This window comes from Akebia trifoliata, chromosome 6 (genome assembly GCF_017979445.1).
Source record: "Akebia trifoliata isolate Shusen 1 chromosome 6, ASM1797944v1, whole genome shotgun sequence".
Classification (NCBI taxonomy): domain Eukaryota; kingdom Viridiplantae; phylum Streptophyta; class Magnoliopsida; order Ranunculales; family Lardizabalaceae; genus Akebia; species Akebia trifoliata.
Genome location: NC_141380.1, coordinates 1,518,045 through 1,533,878, shown reverse-complemented (window position 1 = coordinate 1,533,878; position 15,834 = coordinate 1,518,045). Strand labels below are relative to the sequence as shown.

General features: G+C 34.1%; 2 pseudogenes; both read left to right on the top strand.

Moving 5' to 3' along the window:
• Positions 1 to 6,213: 6,213 nt before the first annotated feature.
• Positions 6,214 to 8,418, top strand: LOC147399462 (peptide-N4-(N-acetyl-beta-glucosaminyl)asparagine amidase A pseudogene; annotated as a pseudogene).
• A 5,153-nt stretch (positions 8,419 to 13,571) lies between these two features.
• LOC147399461 (peptide-N4-(N-acetyl-beta-glucosaminyl)asparagine amidase A pseudogene) lies at positions 13,572 to 15,820 on the top strand (annotated as a pseudogene).
• Positions 15,821 to 15,834: the final 14 nt, after the last annotated feature.

The following is a 15,834-nucleotide window of genomic DNA, read 5'->3' as shown; positions in this document are numbered from 1 at the left end:
TGGTCCTTGTATGAAAATGCTTTCTATGAGTCTAATGGGATGTTGACAAGATTTAAGAAGAAATCATTGGTGTTGGTGAAAAAAAGGGCCTCATATATGTAGTTGGTGCTTAATATTACATACTCAAGAATACTCTTTTGATCCAACTTTTGCCCCATTATTTTGTAGATTTTTTTAAGAACCGTGATAATATGCGCTCTCCTCTGACAAACCGTAGATCATTTGCCTTGGGATACACAAGACAAATATTTGTGGTTATGCATATCCTAAGGCAAATGATCTATGGTTTTGTGATGGAGGCGTTTGTTAGAAGGGGGTGTCATATTATCACGACTCTTTTTTTTAATAGATAAATCTATGGGAAATTCTACTAAAGCATCGTGTGTTTCAAATTGGTTTTCACTATTGATTCCTTACATGAAAAGGGTTGGGATCCGTTGACTCATGAAAAATGACTTGGAGAAAAAACACATTATCCCAATCGTGTAAATATAGATCCCGGCTGTTGGATTTCATGTTTACACGGTTGAGATCACGTGTTTTCTCAAGAGTCATTCTTCATGAGTCACCAAAATCCAATCCTTTTTAAGATTACTAAATTACTATTCGACAAATCCAAGAAACATTTAAAATTATCTATCTATAATAATATATAAAGAATAATGGATCTCTAAGAAATCTATGATGATCCCTAAGATATTTTAACAAAATATATTGAAATAATTCATGTTTTATGTTTCATAGCAAACAAATGTCTCAACCTCGAGGAGTTGGCTCAATGGCAATTTCAGATTGATAAGTGATTAAAGCTCGTAGGTCGTGAGTTCGATATCTAGCATGAGTATTACTTCCTTTGTGGCCACCCGCATGCGCACACCCTCACTTTCCTGGTGCATGTGATGTGCGAGCGTTGTACATTCCTTGAGACTAATCATTGGGTAAGATCATGGTCTATGGACTAGGCAAATCCTAGACATGGGCTTGATCCATTGTCTACAAGGATAACCAATTATCAAAAACAAATAAACAAACATCTGTAATTGATTTCACCGGCAATGGTCATGATTGGTGAAATATTGGCTACTAATTTATAATTGCAGTGATGGTACAATTATAAGAAGAATTGTGATAATCTAACTACCCCACATGACCCACTCAATCGACTCTCCTGATGTGACAAGTTTGGGAATTGTTGATCCGTATGCTTAGAGATACAAAAATATGCTTCCCCATAAACATGTGTATCCCGAGATATACAGATTTACGATTCCAAAACTTGTCAAGTCATGAGAGTCGATTGAGTGTGTCAAGTGGGGTAATCAGATTATCACGACTCTTAAGACAAACTTACATGAGTTGACATCAACCAGAAAATGGCGCCAAAGAGTGAGAGTTCAAATCAGTCTCTATCTCTATTGGCAAAATAAGAGATTTCCTTGGTCTTTTCATGGGTGATTTAAATATACTCCTTGTGTTTTGGTAAAGATTTGATTTGAGCATGATAATAAAGTTCACATCGGTTGTAGAGAATAAACATATGAAAATATCAAGAATAAGATTAAAAAAATTAATGCAAAAAAATTCAACAAAATATTAATGTAAAATTGTAAACAACCGATTGAACAAGGAACCCAATAAGTCAAAAATAATTTATTATAGATGTTGGAAATATTGAAAATGACAACTACAAAAATCAAAGGTTTCAACAGGTTAGAGGATAAACTAAAGGATAGTTAAGTTACTGTAGTTAATCTTACTAGTAGAGGGAGGTCAAAGGAAAATACAGTAACCTTGGAGGAGTATGTTTAAATCATTTTTTTATTAGGATGATATGCCTCTGACCTCAGTCTTCTCTAACGGATTAATGAAAAATAACTTATATACCCTAATTTTCAACCTACAGACAAGATTTATTGATTTTTCTTTTCAAAATCAGTCGACTTCAAACTCTTAAGTAAAATTTTTGTGCTACACATCAACCTTAAAGTTCTAATACACTTCAACCTTCAAATATTACTTTCACCATTCTCTTTGAAAGTCCAAATAATACTTTGAAATACAGTCTTATTCTGTAGTATGTGTTTATTGAAGATACATAGAGAATTTAAAAAGGTTGGTTCAACTACAAGAGCTTATTTGCAGGGACGTGTGGTAAGCATGATTTCAAAACTCAGTTTGGTGTCTCATCTTGTCTCGTCTAGGGATGACAATCTTAACACGACCTATGAATACAACTCAAAAACGACATAAAATTAATAGGTTTGGATCATAAAAGTGTTAACTCATCTAACATGATTATTAAATAGGTGGGTTAGGGGCATCAACCTGCCTAACCCGTTTTAACACATTTAGTTATTTTGTCATTAACCTGAAATTTTAAATATATCAATAATTTTTTTTTTTTTTTAAATTACCCATTTTTTTATTGGAATTTCCTTGAACTTTTTCAAATGATTTAAGATATATTTCAAATGATTAATGGTAAACTTTTAAGTTTGGGGATGAAAAAATATTTTTCTTACTAAATTATTTATTTATTAATATTTTTTTTAATCTATTTCTTTTTTCATTGAAATCTAGAGGCATATAGTGTTTGATTCCTAATATGGTGACCCATGTGGGTGAAATAACCCTTGTTAAGATTTAAGATCTTACTAAGTAAGGCTAATATGATTGTGATAATGAAATACAATTTACTTAGTTAATAATAATAATGAAATTAAAAAAATTTCCTTACTAATTTAGTAAGGAAACTTTTCTGACCATATCAACTTTTGGCATCCAAAAATATTATGTGATGACACGTGATTGTACAAACAAAATTATATGAACTTTGGAAGAAAAAAAATTCTTAAAATGGTTGTAAATAACAAAATTATATGGTTGTGTGACTTTATTCTTTAGTAATGGTATTTTATTTTTAGTGGTGGAAAAGAAATTTATTTATTTTAATAAAGATTAAAATTTTATTAAACAGGTTATACATGGGTTGGGTCAAGTATACATATTTCTAAATGGATTAGGTTTAAGTTTTAGACATGATTATTAAATAGGTGGGTTAGGGGCATCAACCTGCCTAACCCGTTTTAACATGTTTAGTTATTTTGTCATTAACGTGAAATTTTAAATATATCAATAATTATTTAATTTTTTTTAAATTACCCATTTTTTTATTGGAATTTCCTTGAACTTTTTCAAATGATTTAAGATATATTTCAAATGATTAATGGTAAACTTTTAAGTTTGGGGATGAAAAAACACTTTTCTTACTAAATTATTTATTTATTAATATTTTTTTTAATCTATTTCTTTTTTCATTGAAATCTAGAGGCATATAGTGTTTGATTCCTAATATGGTGACCCATGTGGGTGAAATAACCCTTGTTAAGATTTAAGATCTTACTAAGTAAGGCTAATATGATTGTGATAATGAAATACAATTTACTTAGTTAATAATAATAATGAAATTAAAAAAATTTCCTTACTAATTTAGTAAGGAAACTTTTCTGACCATATCAACTTTTGGCATCCAAAAATATTATGTGATGACACGTGATTGTACAAACAAAATTATATGAACTTTGGAAGAAAAAAAATTCTTAAAATGGTTGTAAATAACAAAATTATATGGTTGTGTGACTTTATTCTTTAGTAATGGTATTTTATTTTTAGTGGTGGAAAAGAAATTTATTTATTTTAATAAAGATTAAAATTTTATTAAACAGGTTATACATGGGTTGGGTCAAGTATACATATTTCTAAATGGATTAGGTTTAAGTTTTAGACATGATTATTAAATGGGTTTGATAAGTTTTCATAATATCCTTACCTCAACACAGTCCGATCCATTGCCACCCCTACTCCTGTTCATGGATGAGATTGATTTGTCTCAGATGAGATAAATTGTTTAACTCGATTTAAAATTATTAATTCATATATATACATATTTAAATGAAAATAATTATATATATTTTAATAAAATATAATAGATTTGAAGATGTTTAATCATAAAATCAACTTTTATTTATATAATAAATATGTAAATTCTAAAAAATTAATTATTTTAAACAAAATTTACAAAATCACAATTGACTCGATCAAGTTTTACTGGCTTATCCAAGATTTTCAAAATATTGTTTGAGTCATCTTATTCATCTTGTGAGATGATGTGAAGTTGGAGACACCATGTAAATCCAACGAGTCATCCCGATCTCGAACGAGATTTAGAACCATGGTAGTAAGTTGAGAAGATGTGGGTCATATACATGATGTAGACGGAGTAAGCATGCGAATAAGTTAGAAAGTGATTTCTATATGCTACAATCATGTGTAACATGTGGAGGTAATGTGATTGTACTAGTTAGAAAAAGTTTTGTAATGGAATCAATACCCCCCCCCCCCCCTCTTACTATCATATGCTCCTAGACGCCCTGATGTGGAATGTACTATAATCATAGATCTTTATTCTCGAGAAACACAATTGCACATATTTTATGGGATATGCAATTGTATATCTTGAGGAAAAATCAATGGTTTTAGCCCATGCTGATAAGGTCCCAATTATTCAATTTTGGGACCACAATTGCACTAAGATTACCATTACATAAATGTTAGTTCCTTTAAATAATTGCAAAATTATTTTATTTATCCAAATTAATAGAGCTAATGATATATTAGTGTTAATTGTAGCGCACGTGGAAGCTAACAAATCGCGAAACAAATACGGTTACAATACACGAGCCGAAAGGAAGCATCCAGAAAAACCTCGAAGGATTTGGGCGCCACGTCACCGCGCCGCGGCTAGCCATGACCGCGCCGCGGTCATTTCGAGGAATTGGCCCTCGAGATTTTCACAGAAGTTTCTAGAAGCTTCGGTGGTTGTAACTGAATGGGTAGTTTGAAGCGAATCATCCGAAAAATTAACCCGATTGCCCGAATACGAACATTATAAATTTGAGGGTTGATTTTAGAGAAAGTGCCTCTCCTTGCTCTCTTCTTCTCTAATTTTTGATTGTTCCTCTCTTTAATTTGCTGTAATTTTCTATTGAGAGTTCTCTTGAGTGTAGTGAGAACATCAAGAGTGTTCAATTCTTTTTCTTTGTAAATTGTTGGGAGAGCTATAAAAGAAGAATTCGGATCGATCATCATCTTCATCTTCTTCACCTATTCTCTCTTTTCTCTTTTATTGTTTTTCTGCAATTACAATGCTTGCAATGATTGGCTAAATTCTCATTAGAGAAGTTAAGGAAGCCATAGCAAATTAATCCCTCTAGTGTAGATTTAAATTCTTGCTTGCTTACATGTTTTAATTCCGAAAATTCTATTATGATTAAGGTAATCCAACTTATAATTTTGATCCAACTTAGATAGCCATTACTTAGATAAGTTCAAGAATGGCTATGCTATGTGAATAATCAGAATATAAATTGGGCAATCTCCATCATATTAGGATTTTCATGAATAGCTTCTAATTTCTTTCAAAAATTTAATTGATCCATCTTCCGATCCATGAGCACATGCCACATCAGGGCATTAGAAAATCATGACTTTTTTGAAATTAAAAGAAGATAAAATATTGGATAAAAAAAATCAAGAGTTTTTATAAGGGATAAAGGCAAGGTTGAAAATAATACATTAAAGATGAGGTTTAATAGATTAAAAATAAGAGTCTTACTTGTGTGACTCAAAATAACACTTGAAATGGCATTGTTTGTAGAGAACTATTGATTTTTCTCAAATATATAACACTTGTATCTTGAGGAAAAACATCAATTGTTTTATGCACGCTCAAGTATACTCTTAGTGCTACTTCAATTGTAATTTTAAGTCACTTAGCATTTTTCTAAAAATAATTCACCCCAAAAATTCAAGAGTTATAATATGACTCCCCCATCTCCTGACATGGGGTGTGCCAGAATTATAGACTTTATGCCTTAGGATATAGAATCACACATCCCCATAAATTTGTGCAGTTATGTATCTCGATGAAAGGAAATCTATGGTTCTGGCACACTCCACACCAGGGGAATCGGATTATCACGACTCTAAAAAGAAAAAAAAAAGTTTTGAGGAAATAAATTAAGGTTGAAGACGATGGCATATAGGTAATTTTCTTATTCTATAAGACGAGACCGATGTCAAGGAGTATATCATCAGGTAAAAAACACAGCGTGGTATCTCAAATATTCACTAAAATATTGAGAGGCATCTCTAAATCACCAAAAAATCATGTCAACGTCATCATACTTCGTTCTTTACTCAGTAATATTAATATATCCATCTCAAAGCCAATACGCAGTTGCATACGCTTGTAATAGTGCAGTATTGTCTTGTAGAAGTAGAACTGCAAATTTTTGCAAATCCATCAAAATGTTTCACAATCGTTCTGTTGTGAATCTCCTTCTCTTCTTCCTCTGTTTCATTCATCTCTCTTCATCTCTTCCCGACCGTTACTTCAAATCCGTGCCAACTTCCCTCCATGAAAATGTATCAGCCGAGTACTTCGAGGTTACAAAGCCTACACCATCTGACCCACTAAACCCTTCTTGTTCTTCTCTACTCCTTCAACATGACTTCGCCAACACCATGGGGTCACCTCCGGTTTCCGTCATCTACTCTCCACCGCTCGATTGCCCTCAACCATGGACTCAGATCTTCCTCGAATTTCGCGCTTCTTGTAAGGGAGAGCAGTACGACAGGATCGTTGGAATCTGGCTCGACGGTGTCGAGATTCTCCGAACCAGTACTGCCGAGCCTACAGAATCTGGAATCTTCTGGAAGGTGCGTAAGGATGTCACCAAGTACTCATCTTTGCTCTTAAAGCCTTCTATCACGTTAACTGTGATGCTTGAAAACGTCGTTAATGAAGTCTATACTGGCATTTACCACGTTAACGTTTCTTTGCTGTATTATGGAGGGAAAGAAACTAGGGTTTTGCATCAAGTATCAGAGGAAGATTTTGCAGTTGCATTCGTTGAAAATTTTGGGGGAGAGGGAGAATTGGGGTTATTATCTGAAGAATCTCGTGGTAGATCAAATACAGCACAAAAAGGAGGGATTTTTTCTGAAAAACCTGCAGATTTGATAATCCCCATTTCAGGTAATGGAGATGGGGGGTTCTGGTTTCGAATTGAGGACGCAATGGGTGTGAATTCAAAGGATATTCAAATTCCCCTAAATACCCATCGTGCTGTATTGGAAATTTATGTCTCATTTCATGGGGATGATGAATTCTGGTATTCAAACCCTCCGAATGCTTATATCGAACAGAACCAATTGTCTACTGGGAGAGGAAATGGAGCTTTTCGTGAAATTATCGTAAAAATGGATGGGGTTTTTATCGGATCGGTTATGCCCTTTCCAGTTATATTTACTGGAGGGATCAACCCATTGTCATGGGAACCTGTTGTGGCTATTGGGGCATTCAATCTTCCTTCTTACGACCTTGATTTGACTCCGTTTCTCGGGTCTCTTTTAGATGGGAAGAGTCACTCTTTTGGACTGGGAGTCACCGATAGTATTCCCTTTTGGCTTGTTGATGCAAATTTGCATCTCTGGTTAGATCATGGCTCATCTTCTGTGATGGCGATGCCCATTATATACCAAGCTCCCGCTATTACTATCCAAAGAAATTCGAAATTCAACAAATTAGATGGATCGTTTAAGATAGAAACAAATAGAAGGGCCACTTTCTCTGGATGGGTTAAGTCATCGGCCGGGAACCTCACCACCCAAGTCTCACATGAATTCAAGTTTAAGAACAAAATAAAGTTCAAGGGAAATGGACAGGTTAAGGAAGTTAAGCAAAAGATAAAGGCGAAAACAGAAGTGACGGTCGAGTCCCTAGGTGCAAGGTACTTGATCAGTCGAACATTCTTCAAGAGAAAGTATCCTCTCAAAATCATAATTTCAACTCAACCCGGTTCTCAGACTAATACATCTTCATCCTCCACTAATGTCTCTCATTCCTTAATTGAGAGTACTTCCCTTACTTTGCCTAGTGGACGCTATACGAGCTCCATTTCTAACAATCAGGTTTCGGTGGGATGGATGGAGGTCCAAGATCACTCTGTTCTTTCTGGTGGGGCAAGCACACACCAAACTCTCAGTTATAGAGACGAGTACGGTTGCTACACGCGAGCTGTTTCCACAACCAATGGAAAGCTTTTGGAAGACAATTCAGACAGTACTTGTGCTCACACTACTGATTTGGGTTCAGGTATCGTTGATGCCGTGAAATATCTATTCCATAAAATATTCTAAATAAGCTACTTGTCTTTGTGTGCTTTTCTGTGCATATAAATAAGCTAGTGCGTGTGCTTTCCTTGTATGTAGTTTCAATCAACCATATGGGTTGTATGTTTTGTTGTAATTTTTGTACTGAGACATATTTATCTTATGTAGAGACTCAGTTTAATATGTGTCATCTACTTCAAGTCCTCACTAACAGAAAAAAATAAAAAATTGAAAAATCATTAGGCTCTTACTGACCTCAGAGAACGGTGCGCAACTGTATTCCATAAACATGCATTTTGTTGTAGAACTTACAGTTCTAACATTACTTCTATAGTGAGCGGAGGAAGTTTAACGATCAATAATCCAATAGCTTTAGTAGTAAACAGTGAGGCTCATAAAATCTGAAAATCATCATTGGTGCTGCTCTGCTCATGGAAGTTCTTTTTGGGCATACTTCTGGGCTAAATTGCATGTCAACATTTCCTGAAGCAGTTACTAAGTGATAATCCGGAGTAGGGATTTTGAGACAATTCCGATTATATGGGACTTTTATTTCTCTTTTTGTGGATTTAGATGCGCTTTTGATCTTTGGTTACTTTTTTTATATTTTCTTGCATTGGCATCTTTTCTTTCTGGTTGTTGGAAACGTCCTTATCATACGCTTAATCGTAGACATTAAGGTCGACACACATGAATCCTATTTCACCATTAAATTTCTTGGTACACAAGAGTGATTTTTTTTTCCTCTTTAACTTTTTCATTCCTTCCAAATCTTTGGGACAAGGCTTTGTTGTTGATGTGGTGTGGATGGTGCCGTCTTCCCCAGAAGCCTTTGTACCAAATGAATTGGAAACGTCATTGTCATCTATGCGTTATAATAAAGTAATAAGCAATAGTGGTGATGATGAAAGCATTGAGGTCACTTTTCATTAGTTCATGAGAGAAGACCGAGGTTAAGAGGATCATGTCATCAACTTGAAACCAGAAGGAGATATCTCAAATATTCACTACAGCATAGAGGGGCATACATCAGCTTGAAAACATAAGGTTATCTAAAATATTTACTCTTGTCTTCAAACCTCGAGGTTCTATCTCCTTCAAGCTTCAAATCATAAAAACATATTTTTTTATAAAAATAAAATTAAAAATTCAATGAAATTTTGGATAGAAAAATCATGAGTTTTCTACAAGAGATCAAATAAGATTGAAAACTATGGCATGAAGATGAGTTTCATTATATCAAAAATATTTATTATAGTTGTTGAAAAGATTTCTGCAAGAGATCAATATAAGATTGAAAACAATGGAACAAAGAAGAGTTTGAATACGTCAAAAATATCTATTATTCAAGGGTTTTGATGAGTATTTGAGATACATATTGTTTTTTTTTTCAAACTGAGATCGTATCCTCATGGCCTCAATTTCTTAAGAGATATAGACATAAAAATATTTTTTTATTTACTAATCAAAAAAAAAAAAATATTTTTTTTATTTATTCTTTTGGCTAAGAAAACGAGAGATTGGTGGTTGATGGAGGTGAAGATGGCTTCAAAGGGATTTAAACATAAGTCATGGAATCAACTCTCCTCGAGCCTTTACTACTTAGTTAAGTGGCTCCTTTAAAATGACATTATATTCATTTGTAGTCTCTAGCTAAAGAGGGGGAAAAAAACATAATTTTCCTACATGAGAAATACACCGTTTTCAACTTTCCCAAAAATCCTATCTTGTTCTTGCACTTAAATGGTAGGGTAAAAGAGTGTTGATAATTTGACGTACTTTTGACGCACATTGACGTGAAAGCACATAATTTATTTAAAAAAAAAAAGAAAAAAAATTTCTCTCTCCTGCCTATGGTGAAAAAAAGAAACTTTCAGATCTAATTATCTTGTGACATAAATCATAATCCGATGAAATGAGGTTGTAGAGGATAAAATTATATGAACTTTTTTTAATTAAAAAAAAAAAAAGAAAAATAGTTATTCTTCACCATTGAATTTTATTTTTAAATTTGGGTGCTCGTTAGCCATCCATTTTAAACACCTTCGATCAAGCTCGAAAGACAAATGTTAAAAAAAAAAATAATAATAATAATATGAATATTTTATTGAAATCTAGATGGTTGTATTGTTGGATTGTTAATGTGATAACCAATGTGGGCTCAATGATCTTTTCTAAGATTTAAAATCTAAAAAATAAATATGTCGGGCAAAAAAGAGAAATTTTATCTCTTTTCCTTAATAACTTATATGCTTCCACATTAGCATGCGCGAGCCAAAAGTACGTCAAATTATCAGCACTCAAGGTAAAAATATTTTATGATGGATTTTTAATAGGGCATTTAGGTCATTATCTATAATAAATGATTACATATTCAAGAAGACTGAGGTCAAGAGTTATATATACATCCATATCACATTGTCACTAGTTTGAAAACATAGTGGTATCCGAAATATTTGTCAGGAGGGGTTTATCTAAATCACCCTGATTGAAAAAAGTTGGAATCTAAGGAAAGATTCGATCTCTCATATAAATTCAAAGGACCAAGGTTCGTTGCAGCTTCGCGCCTTTTGTTTGTTAGTAATCAGGAATTTTAGGGAGAGACAGAGTGAAATTGACGTAAAAACCGAAAGTGTGGATTCGCTGCAGCTTCGCTTCTATCGTTTGCTTGCAATTGCAAATAAGTAACGTTTTAATGTCAAAAAGGCTAAAGGCGCAGAGCCAATAATACTTCGGAACACGAATACTTGATAGAGAGGTGTCACCTTAAAAATAATAATAATAAATAGATAAATAAATAACACCTCAGCCTTTTAGTACTCATGATCTAGATCAAAAAAATAAATCTTTTTAAAAATTTGATCGTAGTCGTAAAAAATAATTGATAAATGAGCTCAAATTCAAATGATGGGATTCTGCTATCTTGTCAATCTGTTGCTTTGTTAATCGTCGAAAAAGACTTTAGGAATCTAAATGAAAAATGTGTTCCAGAGGATCCGCTCCCATCTTAGCGTACTAAGAAAGTAACATTAACTTTTTTTTAGAATAATAATTATTATTATCCTCCCTGTATAACCATTTTATTAAAATTTGTTTTTTTTATATTATTTATTAGTGAACTGTTGCACATCAAGTTACTTAGTATTTACATAAGATTAAAATTATTTAGAAATTTTCAAATAAATAATCTTACTCTTAAGACCATGATTTTAAATCTCGTCTGAGACTCAGATGATTCACCTCGAGTCATCTTAGTCTCGATAAGCAACAATATTGATTTGCATGGTATCTCAACATTCACATCATCTCACGAGATTAACAAGATATCTCATAAGACATTTTAAAAATCTCAACCAAGTCAACTTGGTCTTGTCGAGACCAGACGAAAACCGAGTTTTCAAACTATGCTTAGGAGTATGATTGGCCCCCAATTATAATTCCCTGTAGTGGTTCAGGTTGGGCCCAATTAGTGGGATGTATCTTAGACTAGTACTAAACTTCCCCTATAGTGGTCCAATATTGATTCAAGTTGAAAAACAGTTAAGAGATAAAAGTATTTGCTATTTTATGATATGGTTTTGTAATTTTTTTAATTACAAAATCATACATGTAACTTCATATGATATACAATAATGGGTCAAATCGGGTTGGGCACAAATTTTAATTGGCTGAAATTTTTTGAATCCGACCTATCTTTGCAGGCACAAGATCAAGGCTATAAAACTTATTTTCTTCGGCCGGGTCGGGTGCCAACGGGTCAAATTGACAACCCATAGTCTAGCTTTATAATAAGGTGTAATATAGTATAATGGAACATATTCTTTAACATACATCTTTAATATTATTTCTAGCAAAAGCAATTACACCATTATGACAGTTTCTTGGTGTGACAATAGTGCTCTGATTTTACTAAGGATGATTTAAACATGAATAATGGTTTTCTGATACCCCCTCTAAAATACTCTCCCATACGCCCCTTGACGTGTCATGTACTATAATCATAGATCTTTCTTTGGGATAAATAATTACACATATTTATGGGGATGTGCAATTGTGTATCTCGAGGAAAAAGATTTGTGATTGTAACTCATGTCACGTCAAGAAGCGTATGTCAAAGGGGGTATCAAAAAATCATGACTCTTAAAACATATCCCATCACATTTTGGTGAATATTTGAGATACCATATTTTCAAACTTATGACATACCCTATGGTCACACTCTTCTATTGTAGACTAATGAACGATGAACTAAATGCTCTCTTCCTAAACTAGTACCCAAAAATCCTTAATATTTCTACCTTAAACCAATCATCCTCAACTTCTCAAGTAATTTTCTTTTATTACCAAAACTACTTTTCAACCTTAGTATTCAATCAACTTAAACCTTTAATCACAAAAGAAAACAAGATAGGATTTTTAAATAGAGGAAGTTTTGGACACTTGAGCGATTGGCACATTAACAAAACATTACATCCACACCGTTTAAATTTCAGGTTTCAATGATTGTTTGTGTTTCAAAACTCTTGATGGTGGCTAAAAATAACTCTTTTGGAATTTTTTATTTATTTTAAGAATCGTGATAATCTTACTTACCCACGTGGCATACTCAATCGACACTTTAACGTGATAGTCTCGAGAATTGTAGATCCTTGGGATATAGAACTACAGTTCCTTATAAAAAGGTACATTTTTGTATCCTAAGGAGAGCATATGTCTACGATTTTTGAACCTATCAGGTCAGGGGTGTCGATTGAGTATGTCACGTGGATAAGTCAGATTATCATGACTCTTATTTTAACTATGCTCTATTCTCTGTATGGTAGAGGACTTGGGTGTTAATTGATTCTCAATATGACCTAATCTCTATTGTGGAAAAATCACTACAGAGAATTATACGAAAAAGTACTAACTAATGATAATCTAATGCTCTTTTTTCAAATGCTCCCTAACTTAGAAGTTCTAGAGTCATAAATCTTTTTTTTGTGTATCTCGAAACAAAGGATCTACGATTTTGTGATAAGAATGTATAAAGAGCATCAAATTATCACAACTCAAGAGTATTATCGAAAATCCATACTCATACAAACAAGATTGAAAATAGTAAGTTGAAGATATGTTCAATGGATTAAAAATAATTTACCCTAATACTTAAAAGATAAATGATTTTGAGAAGAAAATTCAAGGTTTTTTTTTTTTTTTTATAAGTAAAAAAAAAATAAATAAATAAAATAGAGGGTGGTATCTCAAATATTCAACAAAACATAGTGGGGTATATTTAAATCACTCAAATAATCAACTCAAGTCCAATCATCCTTCCTTCTATAAATTTCAAATCCACTTGAAAGGCTAATGAAGCTTATAGTTCATACTTCTTAGTAGTAGAACACTAGAAGTCTAGAACTGCAAAAGCTCAAATCATCAGAAATCAAACAAAAATGTCTCATAAATCTGTCTTTCTCATAAACCTCTTTCTTCTCCATCTCTTCTTCCATCTCTCTTCCTCTCTTCCTGACCATTACTTCAAATCCTTACCAACTTCTCTCCATCAAAGCGAATCAGAAGAGTACTTCGAGATCACAAAACCTCTCCCATCTGACACACTAAACCCTTCTTGCATTTCTCTCCTCCTTGAGGAAGACTTCGCCAACACCAGTGGTTCACCTCCTTTTAGCACCTCGTTCTCTCCGCAGGACGAATGCCCTGGATCATGGACACGTGTCGTCCTCGAATTTCAAGCTTCTTGTCAAGGCGAGCAGCACGACAGGATCGCTGGAATCTGGCTCGATGGTGTCGAGATTCTTCGAACCAGTACTGCCGGGCCTACAGAATCTGGAATCTTCTGGAAGGTACGTAAGGATGTCACCAAGTACTCTTCTCTGTTCTTAAGGCCTAATCTCACGTTAACTATAATGCTTGAAAACGAAGTTAACGATGTCAATAGTGGCGTTTACCACGTTAACGTTTCATTGTTGTATTATGGAGAGAAAAAAGTTAGCGTTTTGCATGAAGTAACAGATCAAATGTATAAAAATGGGAAATTGAAGGTCATAAAGGAAGATTTTGCAGATGATGTGGTTGATGATTTTGGGGGAGAATTGGAAGAATCTCTTGGTAGATCAAATGCAGGACAAAAGGTAGGATTTGTTTCTGAAGAACCTGCAGATTTGATAATCCCGATATCAGATGATGGCGATGCGGGGTTCTGGTTTCAAATTCATGATGAACTCAACGTGCATTCGAAGGATATTCAGATTCCCCTTAATACCCGTAGGGCTGTATTGGAAATTTATGTCTCATTTCATGGGGATGATGAATTTTGGTATTCGAATCCTCCAAATGCTTATATTGAACTGAACAATTTGACTACGGGGCGAGGAAATGGAGCTTTTCGTGAAGTAATTGTAACGATGGACCATGTTTTTGTTGGGTCGGTTATGCCTTTCCCAGTTATATATACAGGAGGGATTAACCCATTGTTTTGGGAACCTGTTGTGGCTATTGGGGCATTCAATCTTCCTTCTTACGACGTTGATTTGACTCCGTTTCTCGGGTTTCTTTTAGATGGGAAGAGTCACTCTTTTGGATTGGGTGTCACTGATAGTATTCCATTTTGGCTCGTCAATGCAAATTTGCATCTCTGGTTAGATCCTAGCTCAGCTTCTGTGTCAGCTAAGTCTATTATATACACAGCTCCCGCTATTTCTGTCCAGAGAAAATCGGAATTTGTTGATCTTGATGGGTCATTCAGGATAGAAGCAAGAAGAAAGTCCAAATTCTCGGGATGGGTTAAATCATCAGCGGGGAACTTCACCACCCGTATCTCGCATCAGTACAAGTTTAAGAACAATATAAGGTTCACGGGAGGCGGACAGCTTAAGGAAGTTCGACAAAGAATTGAGGGGAGAACACAAACGAGGGTCGAGTCTGATGCAAGGGTCTTGCTTAGTCGTTCATTCTTCAAGTGCAAGTACCCTCTCACTATTGTAATTTCAACACTACCCGGTTCTGAAAATGATACATATTTATCGATCACAAATGTCTCTCATACCTTGAAAGAGAGATCGTCCGTTTCATTGCCTAGTAGGCGCTATTCGAGCTTGCTTTCTAATATTCAAGTTTCTGGGGGATGGATGCTTATCCAAGATCACTCTGTTATTTCTGGTGGGGCAAGCACTCAACAATCTCTCAGTTATAGAGATGAGCTTGGTTTCCACTCCCGAAATGTTACTGCAAGCGATGGAAAGGTTTTGGAAGACAATTCATCCTTTACTCGTGCTACTTCATTCTAATTTGCTACCATGAGACAACTACTTCTGTAGAATACTCTAAATCAGTTAAAGTCTTTTTGTGTCCTTGTGTGGTTTCCTTGTATGTAGTTTCTAAGTTTAGTCTTTGATGTGTGCTTGTCTGGTTTCCTTATGCATGTTTCGATCAACTATGGTTGTATTTTTTATAGTAGTTTTTAAATAGTAACCAGTGATGCTCACAAGGATGCTCAAAGGGTGTTGATCTGCTCTACCCACCTTAGTTATCTAAACATGAAAGTTCTCTTTGGGCTAAATTTCTTGAAGCCTTTGTTTTATTATTGTAATCTCTTGT